General features: G+C 41.6%; 1 long non-coding RNA gene across 2 annotated transcripts in view; it reads right to left on the bottom strand.

Annotated features, from left to right (window-relative positions):
- Positions 1-20,909, bottom strand: part of LOC149474187 (uncharacterized) — a 232,509-nt gene that overhangs the window by 24,361 nt on the left and 187,239 nt on the right. For both annotated transcript variants that reach the window (XR_016311663.1, XR_016311664.1), the window contains exon 3: positions 321-12,235. This is a non-coding gene — a long non-coding RNA (uncharacterized LOC149474187). The remainder of the gene's footprint in view (positions 1-320; positions 12,236-20,909) is intronic.

Genomic DNA, 20,909 nt, shown 5'->3' on the forward strand with positions numbered 1-20,909 from the left:
ATTTGCCTACTATTATAACACACACTTCAACCTATCTCAAAGGCAATATGCAGTTTACTTTTAATTATATACATACATGTGTTAATACAATAATCTCTTCCATAGGAGGTATTTAAAATCCCCCTGTATAGGTATATTGTTGATTCTACAAGAGCAACAGTCTTAGATTGTTGTATATGCATGCTCAGAGAATGTCTGTCCATATCATTTCTAAGATGAATCACTGGGCCGGTCCATTAGAGTGTGGTAAGCATTATCACATTATGCAAACATTTATGGTTGACCCTGTGCATTTTACTTAGTTAAAAAAAAGTTTTCACCTTTGGCAGTTTCCCCATATATTCACTTTCTCCAACTTCAACACTGGATATCCTCCTTCTGTTGCACCTCCTCATAACCGTTTTGTAAATCCCTCTTCGCAATTGTTTGTCAACATACCCAAAGGTGCCTGAAAAAAACCCATAATATCATTCTAAGGGGTAAAAGACCATATGACAGCCCTCATGATTAATGAACAGATGGTCCAGTGTTCTGAAAGATTCCCTCTCCAAGTTTGGCAAGATTTGGGAGCCTTGGATTGCTTATGCTTTCCCCTCATTAGTACTTGTAGCAATTGTGCACACAGAGATGGACGCGGTCATCCATCTTGCTAAGGATTCTCCATCTTGTATCTCTCTCTCTCCTCCAAATCCCCCCCTCCCTCTCTATTGAGTGACATGTGGTCCCTGTGCTCTAGGGTTCAGAAGTGCACAGGCAGTCAGGCACGGCGGGAGAGCTTCATGGTTATAAATCCCAAATTAGCTAGTGCCGGGTGTCTGTTAGCTTCTCAATCTGAGATATCGTAAAGCCATAAACCAGTCCTTCACTGGGCTTCAAAGACATTCCAGCTAGCTGTAAAACAGACTCACTTTTAAAAACCCATTTTTCCATATGATTTTATATCTTGAAATAGGAAATAATTACATAAACATGGAGCACATATTCGGATGGCTTAGTTTAATACAAGTCGTCTGTTATCATACACCCCCTAGTTGAAATCTACAGGAGAGCAGAAAACGATATCTCCTTAACTGTCCCAAGCAGGTATGTCATATTTAATATCTAGACGTTCAGCAGATGATTCTGCTTATTAATCTACTAGTGGCTAGGCTGCTACATGCACCTAGAGTAGGTTATTGATCATGATATAAACTGCGAGGGATTTTGGTTCTAGCATGGGTCTCCGCCTAAAAACCCCTCCCCAAATGAGGTGATTGTTTCTCTGCTTTAAGGAGACACACTGCTGAGTTCCTAGAAAAGGCTGTTATGCTAGGAACAGTTGAGTTGAAGTTGAAGATTTCTCCCTTTTAACATCAGAACCAACTTTGGGAGAACGGTACCCTTTTGCTCTGACACTTGAACGCTGCTTAAACCAAGGCTGACGGCACGTACTTTACCTCTCTAAACTTCTTTCTGTTATCTCTTTGCTGTGTTATTGGTCTCTGTATTTATATATATATATATATATATATATATATATATATATATAGGCTACATCTTTTTCTGTAAATATTGTTATTGCACCCTTTTGACCTTTTTAGTAATAAATCCTATTATCTGAAAATTGTTGAACTGTTTCTAAAGCTCTTTAATGCAAACTAAGAATCCCTGTCTCTGAAGAGCGCTACTCTGTGTTTTTAAAACCTCTATATATCTCTGCCTGCGGTGACAGTGGTATACAGACGATTATTCAAACATCATAGTGTTATTGCTAATATTGGCGAGTTTCCTCCTACTCTGTACAAAAAGGTGGTGGTGGCAGTGTGAAGGGTTAATTGTGTAATTAACCTGACCCAGTAACAATCGCTCTCAAGCTGCAGGTACATCGATTGTGGTCTATTAGCTGGAAAATCTTTGTGCAGGGTGCAGCTGAGCGTGGCATTGTTACACACGTGACAACGCGGTTTTAGATTGGCTAGTCCTTTAGTCACAAGTTTGTGAGAAGGGCTGGGGGTCTGACACCGCGATCATCACATTCTGGCCGCTTATGATTACTGCGTAAGGTGGTCCCGAGTCCTTGTTCCCCCCCAATGTCTGTCTTCCTTTCTGTTCTTTTTCTCTTCTCATAGGGGTCTCTTACCCCTGCCCTTTCCTTTTTAATCATATTATTTTGCTTGGATTGTCTCACAAAATCCATCTTTTGACTTTCATGGTATCGCGTTCTGTGGTGCCTCACTAGGTTTTCTCATTTACTTGATTTTACTGTTCTGCTTTGGATTTCATTTGCACCATCTTGTGTCTTGTATTGCTAGATGCTTCTTTCTAAGCCCCTGCGAGGATGATTTTGGTGCTCATTTGGATAAGTTTAACCTAATAAAAATTATTGAACCAGAAAATAAGTTTTCACTTTTAGTGTATGAATTATTATGCCTTAAAATTATTTGTACACAAGAAATTAATTTAATCAGGTGTTAAAATGGATGTAAACTACATTATAAACAAATTTATTTCTTTTATTTCAAAATACTGATTTCACCTTTTTTGTATCTCAGGGCTGCTGATCTTCCCCAGACATTTTCAGGCACTTCCTACCTATATTCACTCTTTCTAACATTGGTGGAACATCTCTGCTCTGGACCAGCCTCCTGATAGTAGCAACAGTGAACCTTGAGTGCACAGTGAGTGTTGGCATAGACCTACTGTATGTAGTCTCTGCCAGGAGTGACAATGGAAAAACACTGCTGGGGACAGTTGTCACCTTAAGTGCCTGAATTAGGATCTTCATGGCCAAATCACCAAGTATTATTTTATTGAAAGCTGCAGACTTGGTAGTATTGAAAATAAGTTTTGAAAAGATGTTAACATATTAAAGCATACGTATATGAGGTTTTTAGTAATTGAACCTAGATCTACTTTAATTTCACTTATTCTGTATACCTGTATAGCTAGCGGTATGTAAATTTGAGACTTAAATCTGAATTCCATGATAAGTAAATATTGTCTAAATAAAAGAGGCGTGTGTTCTTCCTTAAATCTTGGTGTGCTGTGTATATTTCTTCCAGATCTGTGTAGTAATCCAGTGTGAACCATTACCTCTGTGCAGGAGTTTCTTGTAATAAAGACCAGTCACTGCTGTTCTCTCTTCTTGTGCAGGGTGACTGGTCTTGTCCCCGCCCCCTCCTTTAGTTTTTTGCAGGCAGCCTGTAGTGGGTTGGACTTGCTGGGCCCCTCCTACACCCCTCTTACAGGTCTGCTCTCTGCACAAGCTACAGTATGTATAGAACAAGGATGATGTTATTGCTACATTTACAACGTAATAACTGTAGTAATTACTTTTAAAACATAATACAAAGGCATTTGATGCACACAAAGTGGATGTATATTGCTTGTCGCTTTTTATGAATATATTCCAATTAAAGTTTACATGCCTTTATGAGCCAAACTTCTGAGTGCTATAGAGCTGAGAGGCATTAGAACCTTTACTGTTTTTTTTTCCCGTCTGCACCCCCAGTTAGATTTTTGGGGATTATAGACAGATCAGGAAGTGTGGGAAACTTTCAACTTCCTGTCCATCTGACAGGAAGTGGAAATATACAATGGGGATCACACAGAACAGGATGTAGGGGGAAATCTCCTAAAACCTCTGAAAGAGTTTTATTGCCATCAGTGTCTCAATTCCTGTACATGTGACAGACAAAAAATAAAGTAAAATCTCCTTTGTATGAACAGACAGAAGTAAAATCCTGACAGTAGTTCTGATCTTCCACACTCAAAGATAAAATAAGAAGATAAATAAAAGTTTGGCTGGAATTGGCCTTATATCCATTACTGGATATTAGAGGAAGGCTTGATTCAGTCAATAATCAAATGGGGCTTTTGCAGTCTTATCCTGGTTCCCCAGATTCCACTAGATGGAGCATCACTCCAAACACCGCTTGCCATCCATGATCTAGGGCAGTAGTCTCCAAACTGTGGCCCAGGGGTCAGACGTGGCCCTTTGCCGGCCTTTATCTGGCCCTTGGGGCACTATTCCACCAACTGACACCAATGATGTGACACCATTCCTCCCACTGACACCATGGATGGCACTATTCTTCCCATTGATACCAACAATGGGGCCTTCTTCCTCCCATTATAACCAATGAAGGGGCATCGTTTATGCCCAATGCTGTTGGGGCATTTTCTACTCCCATGGCTGCCCCCCTAAAGCCTGAATGACACTAAACTGGACCTTTACTTAAAAAAATTTTAACACCTCTAGTCTATTGAAAACAGGTGCTGGCTCTGCTTTGATGCATCCCAATGTTCTTTCAAAAACGTCTTATCTCTATCACTATGCCCAATTGGGGTGAAATTCATTAGAGGCTTGTGGCCACAGGCAGGGACATTCAGCAAAAATGTCTGGAAAAAATGTGTTAGTCGATTGGAGTCATCAGTGAGTGGACTTTTTTGAAAGAACCTTGATTTTGTGGATGTTGGATAGCAGTGTACCGGCAACAAAATCTTGTCTGACATCAAGGCTTTTTCACAAAGAAACCACGTGAGACTGTGACTAAGACAATAACCTAACATCCCCCTAAAAATCCCTGAAGAGAAGGAAACTGCTCTTATAAACTCACTGTCTGATTAGACCTGCTTTGCAGACTGAAGCTGTAGCATTTGTTGTTGATATAGTGCCAAATAAGCAGCCCATCTCATGGGAAAATTCCTATAAGCTCTTGCGTCTCTTACATCACGAATGAGCTAATAACATAATAACAATATAATTAGAACAGCTAATCTTTATATAGCTCAACTCCAAATAAATTAGAATTTTTATAAACCAAATGCAGTGTATTGCCAAACATTATAAATAAGAGCGTTGACTTGCATTTTTTCTTTTCGGGTCCATTCTACAAAGACCTGTAAAGGAATATAATGGCACTTGAAGAACAACTGAGCAAGAGATGGCTCTTCATCAACAAATCTTTTAGTGAACATAACACGCTGGTAGAAAATGAAGAAACTGTATGAGTCTTACCTTGCATTTTGTGACTATTCATTCAGTTCCTCAAAGGTAGACTCCACTAACATGGTGTCTACAGACGGAGAAACAAATTTTCAAAGGTTAAGGATAGACTGGCTGAGGCTCTGAGAGGCTGAGGCAGCTGCACGTCAGGCATCTGTGTGGATCCTCAACATTAAAGTTGGGTTCCCTCCAGAGTCTGGACTAGCTGAGTGACATCAGCCAACAGCAGACATTAACCTGCAATTGGTTGAATCTGGGTCTTAGGAGTGCAGAACTAAGTATGCTCCTGTGACCCATAGGAGAAGTATGGCTAAAAGAGCTTTGGCCCTACTTCTCCTTTAAGAGGGTGAGTCCATGCTCCAACCTCTGAAAATTACTCCAATGCTCACAAATCAGCTTGAAATATGATTAACATTTGTTGTAACACTACCAAGTGGCAACCATCAAAGGGTGTCTGCCCTGGGAGCTGTGGGAAAAGGCTCAAGGCACCCCAGCAGGATGACCAAAAACAGGTGGTGGTGGTAGATGAGGACCAACAGCATACAGATGGCAATTAGAGATCATCACAGACCATGAACACACCACAAATATGTGTAATAGGGACCTAGAAAGCAACATCCCATAGAATACATTTAAAGTAGCAAAATATGATGGGTAAGAATAAAAATATAGTATATACAGTATATGAAGATAAAAAATGGAATCTGAACAGAGGGAAAAACTCCCATCAAAACCTCACCAATGGCATCTGTATCCTCAATAATGAATAATATGAGAAAGAGCGATTATTAAAAAAAATAGGTATCCTTTGTCCCAAGACTAAAGATGCCATGCAGGGTGAAGACCAGCGAAAGTGAACAAACGCATGAAAATAAGAAAGGTGTAGAAAGTTATTTAAAAACTTGCACGTTGATATTATACCAACAACAGACCATGGTGCCAGTGAAAAAAAAAACATCAAACAAAATTCCGTAATGGCACACTGCACGCGCTGGAAATCGCTCTGGGAACAGCACTGCACTTGTGGTTCCTGTGCAGGCTGCGATTCCAAATAATTGCGATTCAAATGAACGGGCTGCCGTGCCCGCACAAAACACAGCCCACAGAGCAGCATCAATGTGATCTTAAGCTTACATGTTGAGGGCTGTGAAGCCTTCAAGTGTTGAACAGACATCCCAAAAGAAGCCCGATATATGTCATTTTTGTTGCATACAGTTTCAGATACTGTATATGTGATAGCCACACTACCGAACTAAGGCATCTCTGACACTGTGGTTGATAACTTTAGAATAACTGAGCTTCGGTCTTGGGACATATTATTTTGTTAACTGTGCTGCCCCTTCTATCCAATGCTAAGTGGATGGCTTGGATGACTTCCATTTTCATTTTGCTTGAATTCTTGCAGATTGACAACAGAGGTCTTTAGCTTACATTTGAGCTGTGTTGGGCTTCTGGAGGGTTCCTGCATCTTTAGGAAGAATAGGCTACCTCCACGGCATACCTACTCTCAATTCATTCATTACTATACTATGGGGGGGGTATTAATATAAAGTGAAGTGTGTAAAATCTGGTGAAGCTCTGCATAAAAACCAATCAGCTTCCAGGTTTTATTGCCAAAGCTTCATTGAACAAGCTGAAGTTAGAATCTGATTGGCTACGATGCACGGCTTCACCAGATTCTTAGTGCTTCTGTTTCGGTAAATCTCCCCCGTATGTACCAAGATGGACCACTGCAGGCTTCCGAGTTTGATTGTCCAATAGTAAGCACCCCAACAGTCACTGTAGTTATTTTTCTTATATGCTGTGCAAGCTAATGACTTAGCAACTTCTCTGTTCACTGTACCTTCCAAATCCGGGAGCCACTCCGATGATTACTACTGTATAACACTCATTTGAGTGGATAGAGCAGCTGTTAGTTTTGTTTGTCTATAGTCAGCCCAAACTGTTTCTCTGTGAATGAATTCCATTTCTTTTACTATGTGCCAATTGCCTCCGTCATCTTCTGACAAACACCTGCCGCCCTCTCACTCTTCTGTGGGAGGAACATAGTTTACATTTCTCCAGACAGATTCCCTGAAAAGAGAAGGCAGAAAAGATGATGTCTTGCTATTTTCTTGCATTTAAGCTGTCATTTTCTTATCACATGTCTGCTGGGTTATGTGAAGAGCTCTGCCACTGTCAGCTGGATCAAACAAATCCATTACTCTTCCTCGTGCTCTGTACAATTTGTTTTATGATCAATTTTATATTCCATTTGTTTCTTGGCTGCTGCTGGAGCACCAGATCCGTCTCTTGATGCCCCCTGAGTGCAGAGTTCTGCATTACATATCAAAAAGTGATGTAATGGCAACGGCAGCTGGGCCTGCTCTCAGCTGTATGTCTTCTGCGCTGTCATGGGATTCAGAGGATAGAAAACAGAAGTTACCACCAAAGTGGACCTGTCGCCATCGTGCCACAGCTTCCAAATTTCCTGCTTTTGCACGCATTCTCCTGCACCTCTCTCCTAGAGATTGTCAATATTTTGGATGTGATACCATTTGCTGTGCAAGAGTGTTCAGGATACTTTAAAAGTCTTTCAGCAAATCCTGTTCTCTGACCAAAGACATTTGTGTATATTGATTCAATTTATTTTTGCTGCATGATTTTTTTTTTGTCCAGGGATCATTGTTTTGGGTTGATCGTTGCTATGTACAGTGTAAGCCCTGGTTCACACCAATGCGACTTGTCATGTGAGTTGACAGTTCAAAGTCCCATGACAAGTTTCACCCCATTAGCAGCAATGAAAGTGTTCAAATCGGTGCAACTGAAATCGCAGCAACTTTGAAAAACATTCCTGCACTTTTTTTGTGCAACTTCATTGCAGCTTGCTTTGACATCTGTTAAATGAAGTCAGACAGACTCACATTATTCTCCTTGGAACCCTGGGCAGCTCAATTTTGCTTTAAGAAGGTCAGCAATGGTAGCCTCCCATGACAGGATTGCTTTATGCTTGAACATAGCAGCCCTACACTGTCCATAGACATGAACATGGTGCTGTCTGTTATCTATTGCTTATTGCAAAGACAGAAAGAGCACTCAATATGTAATTTGATAATCTCACCATCTATGTCAAGGAGACAGAACACTTCATTCTCTGAAGGTGAAAGCTTGTCTCTTATCTGGAGGGATGATCTTCTGTCATTCGCCATGTCCTTCAAGGAGGTAATTCCCAGGAAAAATTGTGTGCAAGTGACACAATCATGATGAAGACCAATGTCACAGCGATAAATGTCTGGTAATGTACTGCCTTGGATTGCACAGGAAGTGCTTATCGTTGTTTAATTGTCACATTATGTGGTCAAAAGGACTATTTCGACACCCCCGTAATTACCGAGTTCAGGTGTTTACAGTGAAGAGTACTGTTAACCTTGCAAAGACATTTTTAGACAATTGTATGCTTCCAATCTTGTGGTATCAGTTCGGTGAAAGGACTGTTCTTTTCCAGCATGACTGTACTCCGTCTACAAAACCAGCTCCACAAAGACATTTTTTGACCAGTTTCCTACGGTGGACCTCAAGTGGCCTGCACAGAACCCTGACCTCAACCTTATCGAACACATTTGGGATACATTGCAAGGGTGTGGAATTTTTTGAAAACACTAATTGTTCAAGGGACTAAATCGATGCCCCAGTCTACTTGTCACTCACAACAATCTAATTGTCCAAAAATGGTTTTTTTTTTAACCAAAACCATATTTAAATTGGAGGTGATATTAGGAATGTTTCAAAAACAAAAGGGGTTTAATGGTGACTTAAACGTTTAATATATTTAACGATGCGCTGTTTATCTCCTCCTCCCCTCCCTGCCTGTCTCCAGAACCGCACCCGGGGACTAGCAGGGAGGGGAGAGACCTTGCAGTGTAATGAGCACCAATTGGGTGCTTGTCAGGAAAGGGGAGAGTCGGCTTATCCTTTATCCCTTTCGTTGCCAGAGCTGTTTTTTTGCACAAGATTAAAAAAAATCATTTTAGGCTTGAAGATTACACAAAACCCCAAACATGATATATTTTCTGAAATCAACAACCCTAGAGAATAAAATAGTAGTTCCAATTTTTTATGTCGCATGATATTACCACAAAATTTCATTTCATTCATTTAGTTCATTTTATGGCACAAAAAAAAGCAATAAACTACCCTATTTTTTTTTAAATATAAAAGATGAGGTTTCAGTGAATAAATAGATATCCAATTTGTCATACCTTAAATTTGCGTGCACTCCTGAAATGGTGACGAACTTCAGTACCCTATATTTTCTATAGGTGATGCTGTTAAAGCCCCTTCTACGTCATCAGTATAGTGTTATAGAGGAGGTCTGATACTAGAATTATTGCTCTCATTCAGGTGTGCGTGGAGATACGCGTGGAGATATGCGGGGGGGGGGGGGGGCGGAGAGGCTGCCACTGTGTGAAAGCATTCCGGCAGCCCGAATACTTCCACCTGACGGGGGAGCCCTGCTGCTTTCCCGCAGTAGGGCTGAAGGTTAAAAAAAACTACCTGCCCGGCGCCCGGAACTACATGTCCCGGGTGTTGGGCGATAGGAATTCAACATCCCTGCATTGGAATGCAGATAGAAAACCGGGTTTTCTCATCCGACATCAGTGTGTGACCTCACCTTGAGGATGAATGGGCAGAAATTCTCATCAATCACAATCCAAAATCTTGTGAAAAGCCTTCTTAGAAGAGTGGGGACTGTTATAACTGCAAAAGGGGGACCATCTATTAAAGCACATGATTTTGGAATGGGGTGTCCAGCAGCTTTTACATTGTATTGTCAGGAAACAAACTTTTGGCCATATTCCATAACTCTGCTATTGGGGCTATGGCAGGAAGGTCTCTCTCAGTCAGAGTTGATTACCACCACTGGATCCTGTATAAGCCTAGGTTCACTCTAGTGCGGTGCGTTCAGCCGCATTCTCTCAGAATGGGTTGCTGTGCCCACCTTTCCCTCAGGAAAAAGGTCCATGCATCTTTTTAAAAACGCGGCTGCAGGCAAACCGCATGTTTTTTTGACCATGCCATTTTCCTGTCGTTCCCACATCCGCAAATGTGCCGCGGGCTGAGATGCATGGGGTGCCATTCAGAATCTCGTAAGAGAAGCGTGATTTGGCAGCGGGTGGTTGCGGGAACAGGTGCAATTCCTGCAACTGCAACAAGCCCGCAGATTGCTAGAACTAGCTCCTGGTGAAGCCTTTTCCACAGCTGTTACTGTAATGAAGCCTTTTAGTATGAGGGGTCTTGAATTCTGCAAAAAAAGAATGAAATATAATGGCATAGCATCGTTCCCTACAACATTCTTGTGGAAATCCAGTGCATGGATTCTTGACACCTTGCAGGGTGTGGGTTGAAAGACACTACAGTAGACATCATTCACTATTGATAGGTACGCAGAGCTGTAAGTCTGTGGGGAACAGCGTCAAAGACGAAGAGAGTATTGCAGTGAATGTTGCTCTTTTTGTTTTAATAAAGCTTGACCCAAATATTTAATACATAATACAGGTGAGCAATACATACAGTTGAGAAAAACTGTAGATTGTTATTCTATTAGAGGCCTGATTTCCCCTAATGCTCTGACAGACTGGCCCTTCTGGCAAATGCCATAACTGTCACACTGTTAGTACAGCCCTGGGACCCTTTCGACCAAGGGTGTCAAAATCAATTTCATCACGAGCCGCATCAGCATTAGGTTGCCTTCAAAGAGCTGGTTGTATCTGTAAGACTATGTATGCAGAGTTCAGGACCACTGCTACGTACAGAGTGCAGGGCTTTAGGGGTGCACTACATACAGAGTGTAGAGTTCAGGAGTATGTGTTGTGCAGAGTTCAGAAGTGTGCTATGTACAGAGTGCAGGGCTTTAGGGGTGCACTACATACAGAGTGTAGAGTTCAATAGTATGTGTTGTGCAGAGTTCAGAAGTGTGCTATGTACAGAGTGCAGGGCTTAGGGGTGTGGTATGCACAGAGTGCCATAGCTGTCACACTGTTAGTACAGCCCTGGGACCCTTTAGACAGGGGAGTCAAACTTAGTTTCATCACGGGCCGCATCGGCATTAGTTTGCCTTCAAAGAGCCGGTTGTATCTGTAAGACTATGTATGCAGAGTTCAGGAGTACCGCTACGTACAGAGTGCAGGGCTTTAGGGGTGCACTACATACAGAGTTCAGGAGTATGTGTTGTGCTGGGTTCAGAAGTGTGCTATGTACAGAGTGCAGGGCTTTAGGGGTGCACTACATACAGAGTGCAGAGTTCAGGAGTATGTGTTGTGCAGGGTTCAGAAGTGTGCTATGTACAGAGTGCAGGGCTTAGGGGTGCACTACATACAGAGTGCAGAGTTCAGGAGTATGTGTTGTGCAGAGTTCAGAAGTGTGCTATGTACAGAGTGCAGGGCTTAGGGGTGCACTACATACAGAGTGTAGAGTTCAGGAGTATGTGTTGTGCAGAGTTCAGAAGTGTGCTATGTACAGAGTGCAGGGCTTAGGGGTGCACTACATACAGAGTGCAGAGTTCAGGAGTATGTGTTGTGCAGGGTTCAGAAGTGTGCTATGTACAGAGTGCAGGGCTTAGGGGTGCACTACATACAGAGTGCAGAGTTCAGGAGTAAGTGTTGTGCAGGGTTCAGAAGTGTGCTATAAACAGAGTGCAGGGTTTAGGGGTGTACTATGCACAGAGTGCAGAGTTCAGGAGTATGTGTTGTGCAGAGTTCAGAAGTGTGCTATGTACAGAGTGCAGGGCTTAGGGGTGTGCTATGCAGGGTTTAGCTCTCTTTCAAGGGCTGTCCACATCTCTTTTCCACCTCTCCTTTTCAGCTTTGACCTCTGCACCACTCTGCCACTTTCTGGGTGTGAGGGCCACATGAAATGGCCTGGCGGGCTGGATTCGACCCCCGGGACTTATGTTTGACATATGTGCTTTAGACTAAACAGCAGGATTACAGGTGAAGCACAGGCAATGTGGCAGTTGTGACAGTGATGTAAATCAAAGTTCTAGAAAAAAGAAACTGAAGTGGTGTACACTATGTGATTAAAAAAGCAAGGTCAGTTGAAGAACTTTTTCTGCTTGTTGGAAATTCCCTTGTGATGGATCTTCATTCATTCTTATATCTGCAGACACTTTCCCTTTTCCCGTTTTCTTTTATAGATCAACCTGTCTGCGTCTTGTCTGTCCTTCAGGTGCCTATAAGCCAAGTCTGGGAGATAACACCACGGATCAATACACTGCAGGAGAAATAAAAAGAAAGGTGACAGAGGCACCAGATGTGACAAGACTTTTTGATTTATTTATTTTACAAAATAAAAAAACTTTATTAAAAGTAACTGTCAAACACATAACACTGTCACAATCTTGAAGGTATACAAGCCCAAGATTTAAAGTGCCTTCATCAGAATTCAAATCCCTACCATAAGTAGGAAGACAGTACAATATGCAAATATAGAGGCGTTACAAGTAGACAAGGTGCTCATATGAACATTTTATTGACATATTACCAATAACTAGGTGGGATGTCTAGAGCCCAGCTCCTGGAAGCCGGGGGTGATGTTAGTCATCAAGGCTGTCAGGCTACCCCAAAGAGTCGAGGAAAAATACTTTTTCTTTTTATGTATCAGTGTCATATTCCACAACAGAATGCACATTAGTCCCTATACCCAAAAAGCTTACAATCTAATAAACTTTTGACAAGGTGACCAGTTTAGGCGGGAAGCCGATTAACTTGTTAATATGCTTTTGGGTTGAAGAAGGACACTAAAGCACCCTGAGGATCCCACACAAACATTGGGATAATATAAAAACTGCATTAATGTCCCTGGTGGTAATTGAACTCAGCCCCACAAGTCTCTAGTAGGGAAGAGCAAAGTGATTTCAGCCAAATTGATTTTGCCACAAAATTCCAAATTTTCAAATAAGGGGCAACTTAAATTTAGCTAATTTAGTTGCCCTAGGCAAGGCTTTTTATTTTTTTAATTTAATTTGAGGTATTTTTTGGGTGTATTTAGGATAGTTTTGTTTTTGTCGTTTAGTGTTTTTTTGTATTTGTGCTTTTTCCCCTTTTGTGTATTTGATCATTATTTTTCCTTTTTCACTGACTGGTTTTCTCTTTCGGAGAAAAAAAACCCCAGAAACAAAGAGGCTAGCGAGCAGCTGTTTTAAAGTCATTTAAAGCTCACAACACCCTTAAAGTGGTTGTAAATGTATAAGGTTTTGTGCATTAAGGTAAAAAAAACCGTTCATGTTCTGCTCCCCCCCCCCCAGCTCCTTTAAATGCTTATCTGAGCCCGATCTCAATCCAGCGGTTCATCCAAAAGTATTGTCTCTCTCCTCTCTCTCTTTCCTCACTGCACATGGAGGCAACAGTGGGAGTCATTGGCATGGGATTGAGCCTACACGAGTGCACTCATGGCAAGCAGCTTGCTAAGGGGGGGCACTCGGGAGAGAGGAAGAACCAGGAGCGCTAGCAAGGGACCCCAGAAAAGGAGGATTGGGACTGTTCTGTGCAAAACTATTGAACAGAGCAGGCAAGTATAACATGTTTATTATTAAAAAAAAAAAAAAAAACCTTTGTAACCACTTTAAAAAGCACAAAAAACATAAGCCGGCCATACATTATACATTAAACAACACTTTCGATTGTATCCAATTGCACTACATAGTTGAAGGTAAATCTAAAGGAAACTGGACAGAAAATTGTAAGAAAATTGTACAGTGTATGGCCAGCCTTTGTACACCTTCTTCTTGGGTATCAATGAATTTCCCCAAAATAATAAATCACCTGATTTTCGCAGAAATTTCAGGGAAATTAGAAATTCTCAATTTCACTCATTTCTATTCTCCAGTACTAACAACCGAGCCATATTGAATAACTGAAGTTTTCTCACTAGTTGCTGAATTGAAAGAGAAGGCACAGAGCGAAAGAGGTGACCTTAAATGTTTGCTGCAGCTCCCCTGTTTGCATTTTTAGATAATGGAATTTTTCTTTAGCTATTGGTGGTTAGGTCAGATATTTAGATAGCAAGGTCAAGGAATACTCAGGTGTGTGTGAGACTTCTATACTGATAATTATAGATGAAGAAAATGTGATCTTTCTGTCAGGTTTTTATTTCTGTCTAGGTCCCTGTTGGCAGATTTCATTTGCTGTCAGATAGGAAGTAATGGGAAATCTCTCTAATGGAGCAAGGCAAGAAACTAAGATACATTTGTAGTAGGGTAGGGAATGGTAAGAACATACAGTATGACAACTTTTCTTTGCTGTCTGTGCTTACCTATCAAGTGACGCTCGTACCCTCTATTTTCTGTATGAGGGATGAATTCCCCAACAGGTAGCTGTTAAATAAAAACATGAAGAAACCCTTTTGTAGGGATGCCAACTATACTGAAGAGTGTCTTGGAGAGCTCGGGGGAAGCTGCTGCCAGTGGACGTTGCATGGACACCTCATTGCTCAACCTTTCAAGGCACAGTGAATGCTATTACGTTTAGGGTCACTCCTATCTACTAAAGTTGCTTTTAAACTACCAAATTGCTATCTGGAGACTTCTCTAAAATTTTTGGCCCCAAACAGCTGCTTTTAAAGGACTGAATTGCTACTGGGCTGCTGCTACTAAAGAAATTAGATTTACAATAAATGTTACTGCTACAAAGAAGGCTCAAAACATATTTTTCTATTTTTGGGTATCCTGTGTCCCTAACCCTCTGTCTACAATTTTGTTGAGAGAATAAACTGTAGAATGTGCAGTGATTGGTGCAAAAATGTTTGCTTTCACCCCACAATAAGCCAATGACCCACCATGAGATGTTAAATGCTAGCCTGCCATCAGGGCCGGTGCTACCACTAGGTGAACTAGGCAACCACCTAGGGTGCAGCCACAGCTGCTGGTTTCCCTACTGGCCGGATCTAAGGGGGTGCTTGCGCCCCTCCCCCCACGGCTGGTCTTTCCATGGACATTGTACTTGGCTGCTGAGTGCTTTCCCTCATCCCTACACTCACTTTGTGCTAAAAGGGATGGGGGTTTTGGGTAAGGTGGGAGGCTTTTCTGCTGGGAAGGATAATTTGGAGGGGTTTTAGCAGTGATATGTGGGACAATTTGTCCTAGGTGGGGAACTGCAGGAAGAGGATTGGTACTGGGAGGGGAGATTGGGGGGATTTGATATATAAATCCTGTATAATAATAATTTGTGCTAGGAGGGGGGGATTTGTGCTAGGAGGAAGGGATGGGGGGGGGGATTTGAACTAGTAGTGGGGATTGGGGGGATTTGTGCTAGGAGAGGGGATTGGAAGGGATGGCGCTTTGGAGGGGGATTTGGGTGGGGAGGATTTGTGCTGGGAAGGGTAATTTGGAGGGAGTTGTGCTAGAAGGAGGGATTTAGGGGGATTTGTGGTAGGAGGAGGGATTGGCAGAATTTATTCTAGGAGTGGGGATTTGGGGGAGAGGATATGCTAGGAGGGGTGAAGTAGAACTACAGGTGAAGTTTTATATTTTTTGGGGGGGTGCAAGTAGCTAGCCTTGCCTAGGGCGCAAAATAGTCTAGCATCTGCCCTGGTTGCCATGCTGCTTGGGGGTCATTCTACACTGCCTAGAAGTGGGAAGTGTTACATACTTGACAGGTATTTTAACAGCTCTCCATGGTAACCAAAACAAAAAAATTGGGATGAAGTTAGGTTTTAATAAAAAAATTGACCAAGAACCATTATGCAAGCAATATGAAAACATATGATATCATACGCCAAGGCCTTACTTGAAGAAGTACTTTGCTCACAGGAATAAACAAGCTATTGTTATAATTAAAGTAGAGCATGTATTACATGGTTTGCGGTTTATGTTTTCCCCCTCCTTGCTTAAGGTGATTGTAGCCATATTAGTGCATTTGGGACAGAAACAATTGAGTACTGTCCGTGATACTTTTTTTATTTGCACTAACATACAATTTTGAGGACAAGCTTTCGGGGTATGTCCCCTTCTTCAAGGTCCAAGCAGTACTATACAAATACAAATCACAAAGTTTCAGCAGAATATTAGAGGGGATAAAAAAAAAAAGAAATAAAAAAAGAGGCTAGAGGGGGGGGGGGGGGATACTACACTCACACAGAGGCAGTCATGCTTGAGGTGATAAAACTGTTGGATAATGATTGAGGAATCCCATGTCCAAATTCAGGCCGTTATCTATTGTGTCAAATAGAATTATCATTCTTAGTTCAAAAGTTTTTCTTTCCTGAATAGATTTGAAATTTACTTTAAGAACTAAAATATTGAGGTCTCCCATTGTGTGGTCCGGTTATGCAAAATGGTGTCCTACAGGTGTGCAGAGTTCATCTTCTTTATGTTCCTCGATGGTATGTCTGTGCAAATTCATCCTTGTTTGCAACTTCTGTCCTGTTTCGCCAACATAAGATCCTTTGCTGCATTTTCTGCACTGGATTAAAATGTATATTTCAAGGAACAGCATTGTTACCCTAGGCCAGTGTTTCTCAACTTTTTTTCAATCAAGGCACCCTTTCAAATTATGGACAGTCCTGAGGCACCCCATTCTAAAATGTGAAAAACTATTCTAATAGTTTTATATAACACAGCAACATCCACACATGTAGGACACCAAACATTAGAGGTGATTTATTCTTCCAAAGCCGATACACTTTTGCACACTGGTACTGACTAGTATTCCAATGTTTCTCTTCTCCCTCAGTTTTTTTCCATCACTGAGCTAATGTGACCCCCAGCACAGATGGAGAGGGGCGGGGGAAGGGTCAAACTAGGATGATGTGCAGGCAGCTGACATCCTCTTTATCAACTGATGATGTCATTGGTTGTCAGGACGCCAGCGGCTAGAAGGTCATAAATGGTGTGCAATGAAAAGCTGCGACTTTGTGTAACTAAAAAGACAGGTTTGTTCCACCCACTGCCTTGTATACATGTTTTGGGCAATTTTAAGACATTTTGCCAAGGCACCCCTGAAGAAACCTCAAGGCACCCTGGTTGAGAAAGGCTGCCCTAGGCTGCTATCCTAATTGGAGTATAAACACCTTCCCCTCTTCTCACCTCTCTTGTATAGAGGGCAGTTGCTCTGTAGTTCTTTGTAGAAGATAGCTGGGAATGCTGCTAACATTGACTGAGATTTCATTTCAGCCCACAAGGAGTTACAAGAATACCCAATTGCTTGCAGGATGACATGTATTTTTTTCTGTACTTGCAGCAAATGTACTTAGTCCTAAAAAAGGAAACTAATGCAGCCACCACATCTAAAACCGATAAACTGCAATATATTATATTTTTGCTCTTGGGCTTAGATATACTTTAATTTAGAAATTCTGATTTGAATATCTTTTATGGCCCAGAGACTTAGGACTGGATAATCTCCATGATGGCCAGGCAACTAGCATTGTCAAAAGAGAAGATGAGTGGTGGTAGCCTACACGTCTTTCCAAGCACAGGCCTCTTTTATAAAGTGCTTTTTCTCAGGGTCATCGTTTTCTGAAAATGTGCTGGTCACTTTAAATACTAAATGTGTTTAGCTGTAGTCCTCTATACAGGAAATAGTTTGTTATATGTGTATGTATCTGCAATGGGCTTCCAAGGTGTATTACATAAGAATGTGACAATGGCGACTGCAGGGAGACAAAAGGAAGTTGAAGGTTGAGGATGCAAACATACAAAACAGACTGACAAATGGAGACAATGTACACAGGAACTGTGACTCATATTGCAGAGCTGACTCATGATAAAGAGACCCTTGGCTGATTTACAAAAAAATGGAGTGAATGAGGCTTTGTGATTTTCACAGTGAAAATGCGAAAACGGACAAAATGTGAAGGATATGGAGCTCGCTCCATTGTCTCTGCAGTATGGATGGAGTGCCGTGTAGCTTTTATTTCATTTCCCAGGTGAAGTGAAAGCTCAACTCTAGGCAGAAATAAAAGACACAAATTAAAAAGCTCTGTAATCATTATATCATTAAAATTATTTTTTTAAGTGGAAGCATTGTAAGTACTGAAATTTGACCTGGTATCAGCCTCTTGCACTTCCTGTACAGCAGGGTTGGAGCATAAGAGGAAGAAGCAGTACAAGGAGCCAATCAGTTTAATTCTCACAAGAAGCACGCTGATAGGTGGAGAGAATAGAGTGACAGAAAAATTAGCTGATCTTTGTGCTGCTTCTCCTTTCACTGTCCAGTCACTGGCTGAGGGATCCAGGACATTCTGGGCACAGATGTGGGTTGAATGATGGTGACTATTAGAACATTAAAAGGCAGGAAAAAAGTATCTTTGGATAGCAGGTGAATATTGCAACAAAAGCTGGTCTTGTTATTTTATCTTTTGACTATTCATTTTTACTTTGTTGTTTTTGGCTGAAGCTGTAGTGTATGTCAGGCCAAATTTATTTTTCTACTTTTGGATATAGTGGGTAAGAAGTTGAACTCCTGTTGGGTTTTACTGCTACCCAGGGCTTTGTTAGAGAGATTTACCCTTACTTCCTATTTTGTTGACAATGATATTTTCAGACAGGAAGAGGGGGGTGATGGTCTAGCATGGTCAACAGTTTTCCCCATCCTCCCACAGCTATCTAACCACCCAGATACTAAAAATATAATATTCTAATTAGATCTGATTGATAGTGCTAATCTCTGGTAGCACCAAACCATAAGTAAACTAAAATAAAAAAAAAATAAAAAAATGGAAACAAGCACCGTTATTCAGGAAGAGGTAAACTCAATCACAAGACAAGAGGGAGCAGGGCTGTGCGACCGATTTTCAGGCTGCTAGTAAACATGCGGCATCTCAGGTTGCCTGGGCACACCTTGGGGAAGTTATCACATAAAATATTCTGCCACAGTCAGCATGTCAGGTCCTGGATAACCTGCTGGTAGCACTGTGGTTCCCACAGCTGAAGGGCGCAGATCCAGTGGCCACCAGTGAGTATCTCGCAGCATCCAGCAGATTCCAGTGATAAAGCACCTCCTGATGCTGGCTGCTGGGAAGGTCTCTAACCCCTCCCTTAAATTGTAGCTGTGCTTCAATGTTTTGCCTCTTAACCATTACCTGCTTGCTGATTATCCTGATTCCTGCCTTTTCCTGTAATATCTAGTTCCCTGTATCCTGTTACCCCATCTCTGCTCCTCTTGTTTCCATTCCCAGTCCTGGTCATGTCCTGTTTATATCAGCTTCCTTCCATTTGTACTTAGTGTATATAGTTAGGTTGTTGGTTTGGTTTTGCTTCAGTGACACGTTTATTTTTTTTTTCTTTACTTTACTAATGGTTTGTTGGTATTGCATAGGTGTTGTGTGCATTAATAAACATTCCAGTTTCCTAAGTGCAGCTATACTGAACTGCTCATCCCTGCTGCCGCTGGATACTTGCAGCTGGTATCCCTTACACAGCGCTATGTATAGGGCTAAGATCATGGCAAATGGGGAGGTTACAATCATTCTTTATGGGGATTTGGAAGGTTGGAACACTGTGCACAATCCTTTCTAAACCTCGCTAACATAGCAGGAACTAAACCAGAGTAGACGGTGCACGGGTGTTGCCGCACAATAAGTAATCTTATTGTTTTATTGTTGTATTTTGCTAACTGAGAATCTGAGAGAGACTGGCTGGAAACTGATGCCTACAGTACTGTGTCCCATAAGAGTAACCATAAATTGGGCTTCAGTCTGGGGTGGAGCTGATAGCCACCACACACAGACATAAAGATGTGCTTTTATTGAACAAAGCTGCAAAGGATCAAAGTGACAGCCAGGCAACTAGCATTTTCAGAAGAAAGGTCAGCAATGGCAGCTACCAAGTTTCCTTCACAAGAGGTCTCCTTTAACTGGCTAATGTTATGTTGGGACAAGAGACGTGCAACTTATGTTCTTAAAGTAATTACGTAAAAGGAAATAAAAAAGTCAGGGTTGTGGATGGAATGCAGTGAATGTGAGCTGTGGGAATAGCCTACGTGAAACTGGAATGTTTATTTAGGGAAGAGGGACCGTGGTGACTTGTCAAACTAGGAACATTATTATGTAATGCATAGTAGCCACAGACTGTTTACACAACGAAAATAAAAAAGAAGGATAATTTTATACATGCGCAATGTTTAGAATACACTTAAATGGCTCAAAAGTAGAGCTATGGGTAAAATCATGAATAGCATATACACTGTACATATGGTACATATGGATTGCATGGGCTGTTACAGACATGTGGTGAACATTCCATGTCAATTGCACCTTTAGAAATACTTTTACTGAGAAAATGGTGATGTGCTCAATACTTATTTTACCCGATATATATATATACTGCTCAAAAAAATTAAAGGAACACTTTTTAATCAGAGCATAGCATCAAGTCAATTAAACTCCTGGGATATTGATCTGGTCAGTTACGTAGCAGAGGGGGTTGTTAATCAGTTTCAGCTGCTTTGGTGTTAATGAAATTAACAACAGGTGCACTAGATGGGCAACAATGAGACGACCCCCAAAACAGGAATGGGTTTACAGGTGGAGGCCACTGAAATTTTTTTCCCTACTCATCTTTTCTGTTTTTCACTAGTTTTGCATTTGACTAGGGTCAGTGTCACTACTGGTAGCATGAGGCGATACCTGGACCCTACAGAGGTTGCACAGGCAGTCTAACTCCTCCAGGATGGCACATCAATATGTGCTATTGCCAGAAGATTTGCTGTGTCTCTTAGCACAGTCTCAAGAGCATGGAGGACATTCCAGGAGACAGGCAATTAATCTAGGAAAGCTGAACAGGCCCGTAGAAGGTCCTTAACCAATCAGCAGGACTGGTATCTGCTTCTTTGTGCAAGGAGGAACAGGATGAGCACTGCCAGAGCCCTTCAAAATGATCTTCAGCAGGCCACTAGTGTGAATGTCAGAAACAGACTTCAAAGGGTGGCCTGAGGGCCCAACGTCCTCT

This window comes from Staurois parvus, unplaced genomic scaffold (genome assembly GCF_062004578.1).
Source record: "Staurois parvus isolate SC_StPar_1 unplaced genomic scaffold, SC_StPar_1.0 ptg000010l, whole genome shotgun sequence".
NCBI lineage: Eukaryota > Metazoa > Chordata > Amphibia > Anura > Ranidae > Staurois > Staurois parvus.